We start from the raw sequence: 17,817 nt of genomic DNA, 5'->3' as shown, positions 1-17,817 counted from the left end.
AGAGGCATTTTACATGCATAAGGAGCGGGCGATGAATCCGAAAATGCATCAAAGTAGAATTACAGAGAAAAGCGGTTCCTGTAGCAAATGGAAAGCTTAATTGTACAAACCTGAATGCGCAAGAAGGCGCACTCGCTAGGCCTAATATATACAATTTTAAAGTGGGCGGATGCAAAAATTCCTTTCACAAGCCTAGTAGGTACCAAGAAAGATTGATCAGTAGAATCAAATGCATGAGTAACAGATGATAATTGCCTCTTTTCTCCTGCTTGCCTGCGGGGCCCAGCTGTGCAGGCAAGTAGTCTTCTTGACGCACAATAGAGAGCTTTAAACCGCGGCTTCGTTATGCACGGCCGACACTGAACAGTGTGCAGCGTTGCCTTCGTACGAAATTTGTTGATTACTTGTTTATAAGTGCTGCGACACTATGCGAAAACTTAATTAAGCAGCTGAAGGCGCACGAGTTTCAGGAAGTAAAATAGCAACTATGTGCAAAAATGCACAAATCACCAAAGTGGTAACGGTCAATGTGACGTGCCAAACAGCTGGTGCTCACGTCAAAATAAGGCCCCATGCCGTGACAGTGTACTACAATTAAACCACTCGAAAGGTGCCTGCGAGACCCGGCTGATCACCGGCGAGTTGGCCTGTGTCGACCTCTACGTTCAATGGGATTTGCGGTGCCTTGCCTCCGACCTGCACGACCGTGCCTACAGGCGCTTCCCAACTCGCTGTCTCTGGCTGGGCTATAGTTCCGGTATCTGGCAATTAGCGCGGCCCGCGGAAAATAAAATGCCTTTTGCATATTTGGCGGTTTTTGGAACTTGAGAATAAAGTAAGACTTGTATGTAGAAATGAAATGTTTTCCCCTTCTCTCTCCTTCTAGTTCATTCGCTACGGGCTTTCGCTGTAATGCCGTCCACTGTGCGGTGTCGTTTTTGTGACGCAGAGCATTCTGCGCGGCTCTGTATGCTGGGCGGGAAGAAACCAATTTTTCACCCGCTTCCAAGAGAATGGAAATCTTTGCGGTCGTTATGCAGCGAATTGCCGCCAACTTTACCGAAGTGGTTGTAAGACGAAAGGAAGGGTCTGCCGTACGCGATGTATTAGTTTTTGTTCAGCACATCCCGAGTCGAGTGAATGCTTACGACGGAAATTGCACCTCGTTATACATTGGCGACGCTGTGCGTTTTCTTTACGAATAAAAATTGATCTTCGCTAAATATGTTTTAATGCCTGTTGCACGGGTGAGGTGCTTAGGTAAGAGAACACTGTGCTTGGCAGTTGTTCTCGGCTAGACATTGCAAGCCGTCTGGAGCTTCGCGAGGTACGGAACCCCATTGAGGTGCACGGTGTAGAAACCACTGCAAGAGCTGTTTTCTCCGCGCTGGTCTGCTACGGCCCCGGGCGCCTCTTGCGTTACGAAGCGAGCATGTGTGTCGCCAAAAAACAGCCCGCTTGTCTGTTCCTCTTCATCGGATATTCATCTGTGATGTCCGCAGTTGTTAACTAAGGAGCCTAGCAGATTTAGCTGAGCGAATTTAGCTTCGTAGCAGGTTGCGCTGCCACGCAGTGCGTGCAAAGCTGACGTTAGCTTTAGAGCGCAGCTTTTAAACTAGAGTCCCGTGATCGCCGGCATCACTCGGTGTAACCGCGCTCGTCCGACGCTGGAAAGGAATTGCAAGAAGCTTTGTGTAATTACGCGCCTGTAGAATGTGTGTACGATAGGTGGGAGATATGCCCACAATAATATTGTTCGGTTTATTGAGTCTCCTGCTGTGTAAAATTTGCTAGTAAAAATGCTAAATAATACAGGTTTCAGCGCTCATTTTTTTCCTCCCAAAATGTAATAGCCCTGCGTTATGGTGTGCTGGATAGATCAGCACAATGCGTTGGCGGGCTAGTTGGTGCGAATCCATGAATACTTTGTTTAGCGCAAAACGAGGTAGATGCGAGGCGAGAAACGAGGCGAGGTAGATTTTCGCAATGCGACCGGGTTGTCTTCGGAAAGTTTCATGTCCCTTCTTGAATTTTATTTAAGTGCAACCCATACAAAAATGCTTCCTTACTTTCTTTAGAACTTTTATCAACATCCTATCAACTTTAGTAACATCCTATTGACTTTTACTTTTTAGTAACGTTTGTCAAAAGAAAGTTGGTTACTTCTTTTCTAACTTCAGTATGTAAAAAGAAAGTTACTAGAAAGTTAAGACACACTATTTTAACTTTTTAGAAACACGATTCAATAGGAAGGTAATAAAAATAATTATGTTCTTAAAGTACATAACCCAAGTTACAAAACATGCATGAATATTATTCAATAAGGTTATAATTATTCAGTGAACATGGCTGGTGCAAGACAGTGTTGTTTCATGGACAGGTGTAACTTTCCACAATTTGCAATCAACTTTCTAGTAACCCTGGTTACTACAAAGTTGTTAAAAATGATTTAGTGAAAAATGAACATATAACAGCATCTGAACTATAAATGAATATGCAAAGACTGACTGCATTAAAAAAAATGTTTTTTTGCACAGTAACTGTTTTCCTAATTTTTAATCAACTTCCTAGTAACAGATGATAGTAGAATGTTCATAGAAAAAAATTGCTTCTAATACCGGACGCTAAGAGGAAATATGGTCTCACCAATTCAAGAAGTGGGCACGTATTCTCGAAAACACGACAGCTAGTGCCATGGGAAGCGTGTATATGAGCGGTGATCATGAATTTGTGCTCAGTAGGTGTCAAAGAAGCCCGTAGGCCATGCACCATCGCACTAGACGGCGCGCTGATCGGCTCGTGTTCGCCAACTAAAGCGGGAGACACACGGTCCGATTTGGTGTCCGATCCGGCGTCTGACGCGCCGAAACTGCAGCCCGAATCGAGCTGTTTTGCCGTGCCGAAGCGCCGGATCGGACGTCCGGCGTGCGACAAACCGGGCAGCTAGATTTTCATCGTTCGACGTGTCCGACAACTGCACCGTCGTCTGGCCGCAGCCATTGGCAGCGCGGCTGGCATGTGACGTTCTCTGACGTTCCCTCCACGGAGGCGGTGCTGGCTTTCCGGTTTCTCGCAGTTATTCTTTTTCCTTGCCTGCTGCAGTTTGTTTCTGACATGAAATAGTTACCAGTTCAGTAAAATTATCTCGAACGTGTGCCTGTTATGCAAACCAGCGCCTTGTACACTAGCACTAAGCTACTGGTGAGATCGGGAGCTGCGACGCGAGGGCATTTCGCGAGCAGACATCACACACCGACCGTCTGAGCGAGGCCGCTCGCTTCGCTTGCGCGTTTGCCCTTCGCAACGACTGCGTCGAGTAAACCAATTGTATTTAATTACGGCCGACCTAAGTGTACAGTGTTCATTGTTTTGGCAAAAATAAGCACTCTTCGACGAGCTCGGACTGGATCGCAAGCGCCGTCGGCTGCAGCGTCCGCCTAGCTATGCCTACCGGCCCTATCGCTGGCTTTAGCGGAGCCGTCAGTGGACAACGCGCCGTCGTGAAGTGTTCTGTCACTCACAGGGGCATAATTTTATCGACAGCCTTCGCGCAAAGCGGAGCAGTGTTGTGCAGAGTTGTTTATATTGCCTTTCTCGACGTGGATATGAACTCAAGCTGGGGAGTTGGATGTGGGCGGAGCTTACGCGCCGCTCATGCCGTAGCATGCAGCGCCGCACGTCGGATCGGACACCGAATCGTACCGCGTGCGTCTGTATAGCTCGCTCATGGTTCGGCTGAAGTCCCCGTATACACTTTATAAATAAGGAAGCCTACCTAGGCACTGTAAACCCAATGATTGGGGCCTAAATGCCTCTCCGCCTCCTACTACGGCTTCCTTTGAGTGACAGTCTGATCTCGAAGGCCGTGCTTTTGCAACCTGCATGCACCTGAAGCAATTGCGAATCTTGAAGGCAACATCCGCTTAGTTTTTATTATATATACATTTTCTTAAACTTCGTATCACAAAGTACAAAGTACACACTTCTGGACCAAATAAATTTATTAAAAGACTCTATCAAATGTTATTAGAAAAAAACACGCAATTTTTTCATTTAAGATACATTTTTCTAAAAAACCGCAGAGTGGCGCTACTGTAGTATTTGTTTGGTCGACACACCACGTTGGTCGTCGTGAGTGCTCCCTGCAGTGAGGCGGTATTTGAGTTAAATTTTAGAAGTGCCTAGACAAAACGTGCTCCTTGTCGTGTGCAGTGACCATCCCAAACCCTCCGGACTCGTGTAACGCCATTAGTTCGCCGTGTGTTTCGAGCGATGCACCAGTGTCGTCAGTGAGTGCCCTAGTACAGCTCCCGTCCGAGCTGCCTTTGTTCTGCCGAGCTACCTGCTCGCGCTCTCGTGAAAAGTCTGGTACTGGGGCTTCGAATTGTAGTGTTTGGAAGACTGTTGAAGGTTGTGCTTTTGTGGAGCTGGAGTTCATCGGCAGTTCTACAGTGCTTGCGCCAGAGAAACGTCGGTGCTTCTGTACCTGTTAGACGAAGGAGCGTTTGCCAAGGCTTGAAAGGTAAGCAAGTTTGGCGCTTGCGCGCATTTTTGAAGCTTATGATTTACGTAATGAGTGCTGTGTAACTAGCTAGAGCAAAGCGCTTTCCTATCGCATGTTAGCCATGTTGCTGTGCACATTTAGCAAGCAATTTCACGAAAGCTTCCTCTGATGTTACAGCGTACTTGCATTCTGCTACCCGCCTTGATTGCTATGCCTGAATGGGCACACAATTATGAAAACACATTGAAAATTTGTGTTCGTTCGGCAGTGCGTAATAATTTAAAGACTGCGATTTTGTAGCGATACTTACCCCTCGATTCTATATCACTCTTCTCGCCCACCGCTAACGCCCGGCAGCTGCAGTACGTAGCACGGGCCGGGGCGTCGGTCAGCCTACTAACGAATAGCGCAAAGGAATACCATCGCTACAAAATCGCGGTCTTTAAATTATTACGCAAATTTTGTGCACAATGAATGTTATAAACACACCTTGCATGTACATGAAAAAAAGGTTTACAACAGAGATGACATATATGCATGGGCACATATATGTGTCAATAAAATACTCGAGCCTCTTTCTGACTACAGAAAAAGAAGTTATGTCTTCTCGAGGGCATGGCTGCTTGTAATAATGAACCTCTAAGGGAAGGTTTTCTCTAATCCCTATTTTTGATATCTAAATCCTTATGTGGCATGTACAAACTGCTTGCATCAATTTCTCATTGGGATGAGCTGTCTGAAATTTAATTTTCAGTAATAATTGCAATAATTAACTCCTTTCACCTGTCTTCTAATGACTAAAGTTCTATGCTTCTACCTTGACAAACCTTTTGTGAAATTAGTTTGATGAGGCCCAATATGCAGGGTTTTTTAAATTGAAGGTATCAGTACCTATTAAAGACTATGCTAACTATGAAAATGCTGCTTGTGTATATTGTTTATTCACTCTGTCAGACAAAATCTTTACACCCAAGTGCAGTCAGTAAATTTAAAAGTGCATGTCTGCAAGGGGAAGTTAGAATTGTATTTGAAGACAATTGCATCTTGTTTGATAGTTCTCGAGCACTTGTGCGCCACTAATCGAGCACAGCTTGGCCCTATACTCGATGAGGCTTGAAGCTTTCAATGTCTGCTAATCACTAAAACAGCACCAGATCTCACTCTGTGTCAAGGGGTGGCACACATTTGCCTAGTTCTAGGCAGATGCATGTCTTTCTTTCGCATTGAAGTTCCCAAAACTTTCTAGTCTTACATAAAAGTACACAGCTCAGTACAATGCATGTATGGTATACGTAAGGCTGCTTTGTTCTTTAAACCGAATCAACAAGAAGCAGCGACTTCCGTTTTTGCAAACCTTACCCTACTTCCTAACCATTCCTTGATCAAATGCGTATAAAATGAATCTTTGGTTGTTGTATTCTTTCACAGGTAGACATCGGTGACGGTGTATACGTTGAAAAGGGCCTGCTGAAGAGGCTGTGCCTGGATGCTAACAACTCAGGCTTTCACTTCGCGGAGGGCCGCCTTAAAGCTCCTTTTTCAATAGAAGACGTTGAAGGGAGGTCCTTCTTTGGGCGGCTGTCAAATGCCTTCCACAGAAGGATCCGTTGGATTCCAAGAAGGTCAACACCATAGTAGGTATGTGTGTCACAAAGAAGCATCTTAATATTCTTTGTGCAGTTTTCAAAAAAACTCCTTTCATGGCAATTTCAGTGCTATCTTAGGGTATACTCCTTTCTTTCCTGCTAAAATAGCTATTAACCTGATTATAATAGCATATTATAATGCAAGCTTTGCCACCATAACTAGAAAATTCTCATTACTGTTGGCATATGTATTTTTGTGATAGAGGCCCTGGTCATATGAATGCACTGATAATATAATATCCTGTCTTGTGGAAAGCTAACATGTTTAGTAACAAGCTCACTTTGACAATGTCTGCCTGCACAACAAAGGCATTTTCTAATCTTGCTGTAGAACGTCCGTAATGCCTGTTCAACTGCTTACATGTTGCTTGTATCATTTCGTGGTTCTTAAGTGCAACATAAAAATCAACTCTTCTATGTACCTGTGCCCAAGCAAAGCTGCAGCATAGTTATGACTGACACCTTGCCTTTCCTAAGATAATTCACACATGAGACTTCCATGTACAAGTCACAATACGAATATCGGAGTTCATTAAACTGAAGTTGATTTACAGCTTTTGTTTGTAGATGACAATTGGTACGATAGAGTTTATGTGTCGTGCATCTGTTGGTGTTACGCACATCCATCACGCTCCCAGCTTTAATGCACGAATTCAGTCATTTCATGCATTTTTAGGACTTTGCACAAAACAGGTGAAGATGTTTATAGCTCACAGGATTGAAAGCTTGTCTCTTGTGCACTTCCTTTTTAAGAAACAGATGCATGGTGTGTTGCAATGTCACTGTAGCAAAACTAATATATTGCCTTTATTCTTCTCGTTTCTAGGCTACACAACGCAACATTTCAGCCTACTTCCAGGGCAGCTGGAGAACTCGTCCTCCTTACTAGCCCGGGGATATTAAATGGATGTGTTCAAGCACAAATGGAAACCCGTCTTCTTCTGTTGCATGCCACACCTAGCCACTTGGCAATCACTATTCGCCAAAGACAGATAGTTGACAGGATGTTACTAGCAAGTCGTTAGGATATATAAAGGTGGTTATTAAATAGTCATTGCACAGTTTTTAGGAAGCAAATAAAAATTTTATTCAGAGATAATCAAAGCTTACTTTTGCAATATATAATTGCAAAAGTAATTACCTCTGAATAAAATTTTTATGTACTTTCTAAAAACTGTGAAGCGACTATTTATTGACCACCTTTATACATCCTAACGACTTCCTAGTAACATCCTGTCAACTATCTGTGGCGAATAGTCGACAGGATGTTACTAGCAAGTTGTTAGGATGTATAAAGGTGGTCAATAAATAGTCGCTTCACAGTTGACACTTTCTAACGACATAAGATAATAAGCAGTCAGTAAGAATTCTATCGACATTTTATATCTATACTTTCAATTCAATATCGGTGGCCAATAGTCGGTAGGAGGTTACTAGGAAGTTGTTACGGTGTCTAAAGACGTTTTATAGAATGTCGATAGGTTCTAGTAACATTTGTCTAAAGACGGTTTATAAAATGTTACTAAAATTTTTTGTAAGGGAACTTTTATCCAGTTCGAAAATAACCTTTTTATCCAGAAAAATGGTGTGTGTATTGGTTCATGTGTGGCGCCTGCTCTTTGTAATATTTTTTTATCGTTTGTCGACCGCGCTCTTAAGAGTGCCTTAAACAATGACTCGGTTCAAATTTTTAGATATGTTGACGATTTCCTTGTTGTGATAAAACAGACTAACAGCGAATGCTCCGTGACGGTAGCTGATATTTTAACTATGTTCAATGACAATGGCAAAGGTTTCACAAAACTTTCACACATGAGCTATCTATGGACGGTAAACTCCAGTTTTTAGATTTGAAGCTATCCTTACAAACAGGCCACGCCTGTTGGATGTACTCGCCACGTGCACGTAAGGAACTTTTACCTTACGCGTCTGCGCACTCAAAGACTGTGAAACGCGCTATTGCTTTGATGTGTTTAGAATCTTCCTTAAAGAAATCTTGTCATCACTCTGCGAACCAGAGTTTCATTGCACAGTTAAATAGGCTGCAGGCTGCTGGTTACCCAAGTGTGGTGGTGACGTCAGCCTCGGAGGTTTTGCTTGAAAAACTGAAAGGGAAGCGGCACAAAAGTAACTGCATCACACAAAAGAAGAGGCCTGAAGTTGTGCCGTATTGCCACAGACTGGCTCACAATCTAAAGAATGTCGCCACTAGATACCAAATTGCGGTAGTGTTTTCCGCTCCTCAGAAACTGTCAATGTTGTGCAACCGTATTTCTAAAACAATTGAAAAACCTGATTGTGAAAAGAACCACGTGAAGTTTGTAGATTGCAGCGTCGGTGTGGTTTATAAGATTCCCTTGTCATGTGGCAAAGTGTATGTTGGGCAGTCAGGCCGCTGTGTTAACGAGCGCCTTAGAGAACATGAGCGATCCATACCAACAGGCACAGGTTCCAATTTGGCTCTGCATTGTAAAACATGCAAGTGCAAACCCCTGTTTCGTGATACCACGATTTTGAAGATGAGCCGTGACACCACCGCCCGAGAGTTATCGGAAGCATTTTTCATTCAGTCATTGGGGTCACAGTGCATTAGTGTGCCTTCCTTAACCTTGTACAGCGCTGAATTTGGTTTTTTGGATTCTGTCGCATGAGTGCGCTCTTGGGATCGGATGTTGGTGGCTCCACCGCATGGTGCTCATGCTCACTGCGCATGTTTCTCTGGTTTGAGCGGTCTATAAAGGAGTGACGCAATAAAATGATGTCAGTTGAGAGTAGCGCCTTGTCCTGTCGTCTTTCTTGTGTCTGTCGTTTTGCGCTAAACAAAGTATTCATGTGCTGGATAGAGTAACCTTAAGGGAATACGGATGCACTGCTGGCCCTCAAAGAACCAAGCAAACAAAATTAAAATGGCATTAAACGAAGAGGCTTAAAATGACTGTCTTAGAATGAAACAGAGTGCAACAGCAAACGCAAATTGTGCTCGTTTGCGTCTGCCGAGAAGATTGCCGAGAGCATAGCAGACCAGAGTCGCGCATCAACAAAACTTTTTAAATTAGTTCTTCCCCGGAGCATGGCCAACCAGGGTCGTGACGCCGCTTATCTGCCGGGCCAGCTCGTCAGGAGGACGCGGAACTGCGCCGCCTTATCGGCGGCCGCATTGTTGGCGCCGCCGCCGATTGCCGCCGCCGGTGGCAAGCCCGTCGCGTCCCAGGGAGGATGTCATCGCACCTCCCCCGCACCCAAGTAGCGATTGAAGAGCAGCGCTTGCTCACTCTTCTCCTGGTACGAGGGGGTGGTGGCTATGGTGTTGAGCTGCTAAGCACGATGTCGCGGGATCGAATCCCGGCCATGGCGGCCGCATTTCGATGGGGGCGAAATGCGAAAACACCCATGTACTTACATTTAGGTGCGCGGTAAAGAACCTCGGGTGGTCCAAATTATTGCGGGGTCCCCCACTACGGCGTGCCTCATAATCAGATCGTAGTTTTGGTACGTAAAAGACCATAATTTAATCAGGGAGACCAAAGTGCTATCCTTCTTAACCAGAACTAGCAGAAAAATACCAACACGGCTGTCAGACTTTTGACACATTGTGGTGATCATTTAAGGGGCGTCGAGAAAGCAAGCATCAATAAAAAGAAAATGAGACATCTACCCTGACGTAGCTTATTGCTACAGAGGAAACCCATACGGGTTCTCTGCGCACGGTATTTTCACTAACATGATACTAAGTGAGCACGCTGCAAGCCCAGTGTGCATCGCTTGCTCGACTCTTTATTACGATCGCCATATTTCGTTTTCAGTGACTCTGCCGATCTCTAGCACCAGCCAATTGGTTGAGTAGTAGTTCAGCATGTCGCGGTCGGTAACAGGAGAGGCAGTGTGTGAGGCTGACCCCGTTCGAATATGCAACGCAAAGGGATCAGAGGGACAAATTCACTCTCGCCGCCCTGGTGCTGCAAACAGCTGGAATAAATGTTCCTCTCCGCGAGGTCGTGATCAAGGGTCGAGTAGTGGAGACCGCATCGTGTAGTTGCAAAGCAGGGTGTGAACGCGTATTTTACTCGAAAAAAAAAAAGCATTTACTTCTGTGCAACACTGACTTTCCGCTTGCACCTAGCTTTCGAATAGTGTACGCACATATTGTATGCATAAATATGTACTTATTTTTTGCTCAAGCTAATTATCCTACTATAGAAGTTGAACTAAGCAGGTAATAAGCGTGCCTATTCAATTTAGAGAAAATAAGTTTAGTTCTCCATGCTAATACCTAGTTGACTATTTTTGATTATTTTATAGGAAACATAAATGCAAACGTATGGTAGCCTTGCTTTCCGTGCGTGAAAGAAGTCCACGAATGCTCGCAAAGTGCCTCGAGCGGCCAGTCCCGTGGCAATTTTGCGTAATTATGCGCGGCGCTGGCGTTATTGCCCTTGGACTTTATACGGAACTTCGCGGTATAGCGCACATACGAGGTGCCTACACAGACCCTTCCCTGCAACTTCGACCTCCGGCCAGACTGCACCGACGCGTCTCTGCTGTGTCGGTTGTGGCTTGGAGTTGCCTTGCTGAACGCTGTGGACAGGGCGGACGAGGCTGCTATCACCCTAGCCATCGCGCAGGCTTCAACCACCGGATGGACTGGCTGGTTCCGGATTGCACGTTGCGCGTAACCTCCCAAAAGTTACGCAACCCGAAGGAACGCAGCCGCGAGCTTAGCTCCCGGCGAAGCTCGGCGTGTTTCGGACCGTTCGTACAGGAAGGTTCGGCGATGGCGCTGCTCCGGGAACAAGACACCGTCTTTTCCAGCCTGGCGCGAATAATCGTCGCAAATTCTAATACGTACAGTCCCAGGAAGAGTACGTGTTTGGGCTGGTTGGTTCATGGTTGCTTTCATGATTAGTTCGCATCTCATTGATTGCAATTTATTTCCCCAGCGCATACTGAATTGCCTGTTGTTTTATTGCTTTGTGGAACAAAGACTCTTGGTGGTAAGTCAGCGCCGCGGTCTGTGTCCCTCTCTTCGTCCTGTTGTTTAGCGCTGTTTTCTGCTCACAGTCCCGGGAAGTTCCACGTCGTACTAGCCGAACATTTTAGCTCCAAAGCCACCCACAAAATCTTCTTCGCTGAAGGGCTTGCTATACATGCGATAATGAAAGTTGGGCTGCTTCCTCATTCTCAGCTTTATCAACCATGCATCCTGCTGCTGCTTGGTTTTGGGGTACGCATGAAAACTCGCACTGGGCTCGGTCGAATACGTTCGTCACTGCGGCACCGAGCAGTAAACCATGCTAAATCAATAAACCAAATCACTGCCTTCGAGATGGAAGGCAGCGAGCAGCGCTGGCGTGGCTGGTCGCGACAAAGGCGAGTCACGTGATGTCGTTTACAATGTCACAGCGATAGCAGCGCCGGTCTCTCCTGTGGTGGCCCTCTAGGCCATTACCCAAGCTGTACAGGTACCACTCGGTAGAGTCGTGCCAGGGCAAATTATAAATGCCGAATGCTTTGCTCCTAGATTCAACACTTCCCAAATTTACAAAGTCGGCGGCAATTATTGAATACACTGGTAAAACAGAAGAAACCAATTAACATAAGCTCCCGATCTTTTTTTTTTCATGGCGACTATTATCTTTGCTTCAATGACGTTCATACCTATACGATCCTTTCTACTTTATTTGTCAATGAATAACGCATATGTGTGTTGCATTTAACGTTAAAAAATGTGTTCTATGTGTTTCTGCATTTACATGCTTTAACCATTTTGTAGTAAAGGAGACGCCGTTCCCATCAACCTATTCACCGGGTTTACGTGTCGTCAAGATCGAGTATGCATATGTGTCGTCGAAATAAACGGTTTTATTTCATGTCGCTGGAAGCGACAAGGGGCTTGTCGTCGTCGGAACTCCAGGGACTCGCAGCTTGCTGGGCTGTCGATCGACTCGGGCGTCCGTTCTCTTGGCTACGGATATGGCCGGGAATTACGACGCCTCTCGCGGATAACTTTCCGTGGCTACGCGAATAAAAACATGAAATAGGAGCGCACGTGCTGTGCGCAGCCCCGAGGCTGAATTCCGCCAATGCACCACCTGACACTCGTGGCTTAGTTGAGCAGGAATTTGAGTTCTCTTCGGCCAATAGATTGAATACGTAACTAGATAAAAGGGTTGCTAGGATTTACGGAAGAGTAGTACAATAGCTGCACGTATCTAATCGGCGTGGAAGCCTCTTTGCTCCTCTTTTCTGTAGAGTAGGCATGCGTTATGCCCCTTTCTGTGGCCAGCCTGCTGATCGCTTTCCCTATCCTGTCAAGTCTGTATATGTTCTCAAAAGAAACAGTAATAAAAATAGGACGACGCCAATACTGAAATAGAAAACACACAGGACGGTGTCACTAGTTCATTGAAAAACAAAATGAAAAATAAAGGGAATACGACACCTGCGGGTGCTTGCCACTACGAAATATATATCGCCAAGCATTCGCGTCTCACAATCTAACAAAGAGCAAGATGGTTCCGCTGCGAAACCATCATCGTGCATATTTTGTATGGGAAAGGCTGCTGCAAGGTAACGAGCCTTTACGCTTGATAATCTTGGTTCGATCGAAGAAACGCTTAGATCCATGTGCTTTACAGCCCCATACGATCGTCTTTGTCCAAAGCCCAAAGATGCCGAACGCGATTTCATTCCGTCATTTTGCTTGTCATAGTACAAAACGGGCAAACTTTTGTTCTTGCTAATAGATTTGCTTTTCAGTCACGGTGGGCGAGAAAATTGCGCAACTTCAATGCGATGCGATACAGTAAGCATGACATGGTGCGAGGATTTGGGAAAGGAGTAATGTTACTAGCGCTAACGTTCCCCAATGTGATTTCGCGCTTTAAATTATGTATCTTGTCAGGGTGAAGGTTGACCAAACGTCGGTGGTCCGATTCGTACAGAGTCCGCGGTAAAACCACGAATGAGGCAGTGGGGTGTGACATTGGTTGCGCTTCTTTTCAGTTGAAAGGAGCGCAGAGCGAAATTCGTTTCGGAATGGTCGGGAACATGGCAAAACCTTAATGAGCGGCACCTCAGAATCGCGTACACGGAATGGGAGAGGTCGGGAAAGTTGGCGGCCAGGTACAGGGTAGTAGAAAAGAGGCGATGGTAGAAAAGCGGCCTCTTGCGTGGGCCGATCCCAGCGGCACAGCCGCGCCAAGAAAATTGCATCGTTTTCCGGTTCTTTCGCGCTTTTAATACTTCAGTCTGAATAGATTCAACATAAAGGGTATGCGCTGTCGGTGTATTGTTTCATGACTTTTGTTTGTGGACTGTGATTCTCAAAATTCATAGGAATAACTTTGTCAGGAACATAACGTAGGGGGAACTTTAGTGATAGAATTGTGTGGCCATACAGCTCGCATATACCGCGTGCCATGTATAGCAAGGCGTGGCGTACGCACGTATACCTAAGTACGTAAGAAAATTTTCCCTCACGGAGAACCGACGCCGGATTTTCTGCGACACGGGGCCCTGTGACGCTGCGAATCCGTGCGATCACATCGAGCGCGGCGTCTCGGTGCAACCGAGGCCCGAGCTTACAAACTATCCGAGGACGCAAACATGCCGGAGTCGAGTATTCGCGGAACAAAAGTCCGACTCGGCGCATCGTCGTGGAATGAGCTGGTGGAGGATCCACTGGTCCGAGGAGGGCACTGGTGCAGAAAGCCCGGGTTTGCTGAGCATGGCACAAGTGACACCGTGGGCATAGCTACGGACAACTTGAGGAGGCAGCGTTCCCTCAAAGGCGCCTCCGCCAATGGGCGCGCGACACGGTCCCGATGGTCGGTGTAGGGGTTTAAGGACGGACTTCGGGATGAAAACCAAACTTGGGAGTATTTATTTTACATTATATACAGAGAGGTGAGAGACAAATAACAGTCGTACAGTCATTACGGGCCGGCAGCAACTCGGACGCTGCGGCCCGCGGCAAGAAGTTCGAGAGAGGTGAATCAGGGCATCAGGGAATGTCCTGGTCTCTCTGGAAGCATTCAGACTGGGATACATCGCGCAAAAAATTACACAGGGACAAGCAGAACACAGGACGAGCGCTAACTTTCAACAAATGATTTATTGCAGCTGGTGAGTATATATATACTCACTGGGACACCACTACAATAGAGCAGACTGAAGGGAAAGAGGAAAAAGACAGTCATGTGACTACTATGCCCAAAAATTCAAGCTCTTTCCTTGATAAAAATATAGACGGCGTGCTAACGCACTCTTCACCTGCTCTGGCTATCTCAGCTGCTTCCACAATTTCCCTCGTAATCTTATTCCTGTGGCGATAGACAACAACGGTTCGTTCGAAAAGCGGGAAGCATGGAGCCTTCGCGTCACACTTTCTACAATGGGCAGCCAGATGCCCATCTATTGCAATGCTCTCCACTTTGTTGCTATGCTCCGCCAGACGCACGTTTAAACATCTGCCCGTCTGGCCCACGTAGTACCTCCCACACGAGAGTGGGATCTTATACACAACATTACGGGTGCATGCAACAAAAGGATCTTTGTGCGCGGTAGCGCAACCAGGCTTTGGTTTCCTCATGGGAGAGCTCATCACACTCAACCTCAAGAGTTTGTTAGGTGCTGTAAACACAACGTTTACACCAGAACGTTGCCCGACCTTCTTTAGGTTGTGGGAAACCTTATGAAAGTAGGGAATTACCGCCACTTTACGTTTTTCCCTTTCTTCTTTCCTTTCTCTTACGTAGTCCGCTCTCTGCTCAACGCTCATGCGTACTTGTTGCGTATTTGTTGAAAGTTAGCGCTCGTCCTGTGTTCTGCTTGCCCCGTGTAATTTTTTGCGCTATGTATCCCAGTCTGAATGCATCCCACCAACACGCCCAAACTTCTTCCCTGCTCTCTGGAAGGCTTCTTATAAGCCCTTCAAGCACTGTAAGTCACGTCATGTTTGACCAATGGGAGAGTCCGCTCAGATGACGCCATTTTCAGCCAATGGTAGGCGCCCGTGCGATGGTGTCATACCCGGCGAAGAGGGTCGGCGCCTGGTCCTCCTCTCTTGATCACTTGATCCCGGTGCTGCGGCCCCTCAGCGGTAGCAATTGTCTTCTTCAAAGGCGATGAAGAGGTTCGCTTGGGCCTTCCCGGCACGTCTGGTTGTCACGGCGCATTACCGCCGTCTTGGTTTGCACCCACTTCTTCTAAGGTGGAGAAGGAGGGGGGGGGGGCGCTCATGCTCCATTGTACAAGGGTCCACCTGCTCCCGGTGGCTCGGCTCCGCAGTGGTGGCAAATGCCTTCTTCAAAGGCGAAGAGGGGTGATGATTGGGCTCTATTGTCCGACGGCCCCTTCTAATCCCGGCGGCGCACGACCTGGGCGCCGCAAACTTGTTTGCACTTGTCTGGTGCTCCTCTGGAATGTGCTTTCCTGCTTCTGCATTCCTCAATTAGCTGTGCTGCGATTCGAAGTGGTTTGGGGAACTCGAAGTAGCCTCAGGAAACGGCGCCATATCTAACATCGGTCACACCGCCGACGGAGAACATGGCACCCCGCGCTTCGAACGATTCGCGTCAGCGGGACCATTTCTTCACTCGCGGAGGCAATCGGTCGTCTTGGCGTAGGGACCTCTCCTCCCTTCTTAAGTTGTACCCGACCATGCATATATTGAAGAGGGAAATATACTAGACTAACTGAAAAGTTATCATTGAAATTGTCGTATATAATGACTAAGCAAATACTAATATCGAATCGCAACAGAAAGGGATATTGTGGTGGTATACTATATATATATTGTGGATATTGTATACTCCATTTATGGAATGTATAACTGTGACAAGTGACGGTATTGTGAAAGCTATTGAGCGTTTACCTTCGTTTTCTAGTCCAGGTCCTGATGGTATTTGTACTAAGCTACTAAAAATGACAAAACACTATTCTGCTCTAATACTTACACTATTGTTTCAACAGTCTCTCGACACCGCCGAAATTCCAGACGACTGGAAATTGGCACATGTCATACCAATATATAAAACTGGCGACAAAAACAAGCTAACAAACTATAGGCCTATTTCCCTTACGTCTGTTGTATGCAAACTATTTGAACACGTATTATCTTCTCAAATCATGCAGTACATGGCTAGCAACCACATTCTTTTTGCAAACCAGCATGGTTTTCAACGAGGCCGATCATGTGAATCCCAGCTTCTTGAACTAACTACAGACATTCACCTTAACCTTCACGAACTTACACAAACTGACGCCATATTTATAGATTTTGCTAAAGCATTTGACCGTGTGGCTCATAACCGCCTCATATATAAAATGAAACTGATTAATGTTGACGAAAAAGTAACAAACTGGGTTCAAGAATATTTAAGTAACAGACGACAAGCTGTCGTAATCAATAATGTCCGTTCTTCATTTCAACCTGTTCAGTCCGGGGTGCCTCAAGGTTCCGTTTTGGGACCCACTCTATTTTTAATTTATATAAATGATATTCATCAGGGTATAGACTCAGAAATCCGGTTATATGCCGACGATTGCGTTCTGTATCGGCCATTAAAATGTAAGGGTGATTGTGATAAGTTACAAAATGACTTGAACAAGATTGAAAGATGGTGCTCAGACTGGCAAATGAGCGTAAATACCTCGAAAACTAAACTTATGAGATTTACTACTTGCAGTGAAATTACGAAACACACATACTTTCTTAATGGTGAGGCTCTAGAAACTACAGAATCATTTAAATATCTAGGTGTTCATCTTTCTCCGACTTTGTCTTGGCATAATCACGTGGGTTGTATTGTTTCCGCTGCATGCAAGTCTCTTGGCTTCATTCGTCGAACGCTTCGTCAGGCTAATAGTGATACTAAACTTCTTGCATATACCACCGTACTTCGTTCAAAGAATGAGTATGCCTCATTTATATGGAACCCGCACCAAACGCATCTTATTAACAAATTAGAATCTTTTCAGAACAAGGCAGCGCGATTTATTACGGGTAACTATTCACAACATTCAAGTATCACCAAAATAAAACATGACCTAGGACTCATCCCATTGCAGACTAGAAGAAAGATATCTCGGCTAACATTCTTCCACCAGCTTTTTCATAACCCAAATATATTCTCTCAGGCACACATCTTACCAGCCAAAAGAAAATTCTCACGAATTGATCACGAATTTAAGGTCGAACAACCATTTGCACGTACTAACCTATTGCAGTTTTCGTGTCTGCACTTAGCCATTTCGGAATGGAATCATCTCCCAAGTAATATAGCTGAAATAACTGACCATATTATATTCAAACAAGCACTTAATAAAACATTCGTGAATTAATAACATTAACATTTCTTCCTGCCTTTCTTCAGATGTCATATTATTGTTTGTATAATTTAATAATTATTGGCGTATGATGTTGTCAAATTAGTAGTGACGTAAAGGTTGTATAGCATGTACTACTTCATATAAGGAAGGTCGACTTACAATGTATATTGTATATCATTTATATTTTATATCAATTGTTCTCCCCCCCCCCCTATGTAATGCCCAAGCTGGGCCTTTAGGGTAAATAAATGAAAAAAAAAATGAAAAGATATGAAGAAAGCACTGGTGGATTTAATTTTTATAAAGCACCTTCGTTTTATTCTGTAGTGATTTGGT

General features: G+C 45.4%; 2 long non-coding RNA genes across 5 annotated transcripts in view; both read left to right on the top strand.

Moving 5' to 3' along the window:
• Window positions 1-17,817, top strand: part of LOC135917028 (uncharacterized) — a 120,018-nt gene that overhangs the window by 16,505 nt on the left and 85,696 nt on the right. Inside the window, exon 3 of one of the 4 annotated variants that reach the window (XR_010569150.2) lies at window positions 611-2,106. The exons of the other annotated variants lie outside the window; for them this stretch is intronic. This is a non-coding gene — a long non-coding RNA (uncharacterized lncRNA). Of the gene's footprint in view, window positions 1-610; window positions 2,107-17,817 lie in introns of those variants that run through there. 4 annotated transcript variants of the gene reach the window in all.
• Window positions 4,122-7,228, top strand: LOC135917036 (uncharacterized). The gene is made up of 3 exons (XR_011515441.1): window positions 4,122-4,522; window positions 5,933-6,142; window positions 6,977-7,228. It is a non-coding gene; the product is annotated as an uncharacterized lncRNA (long non-coding RNA).

Source organism: Dermacentor albipictus, chromosome 6 (genome assembly GCF_038994185.2).
Source record: "Dermacentor albipictus isolate Rhodes 1998 colony chromosome 6, USDA_Dalb.pri_finalv2, whole genome shotgun sequence".
Classification (NCBI taxonomy): domain Eukaryota; kingdom Metazoa; phylum Arthropoda; class Arachnida; order Ixodida; family Ixodidae; genus Dermacentor; species Dermacentor albipictus.
This window is presented reverse-complemented; position numbering and strand designations above follow the sequence as displayed.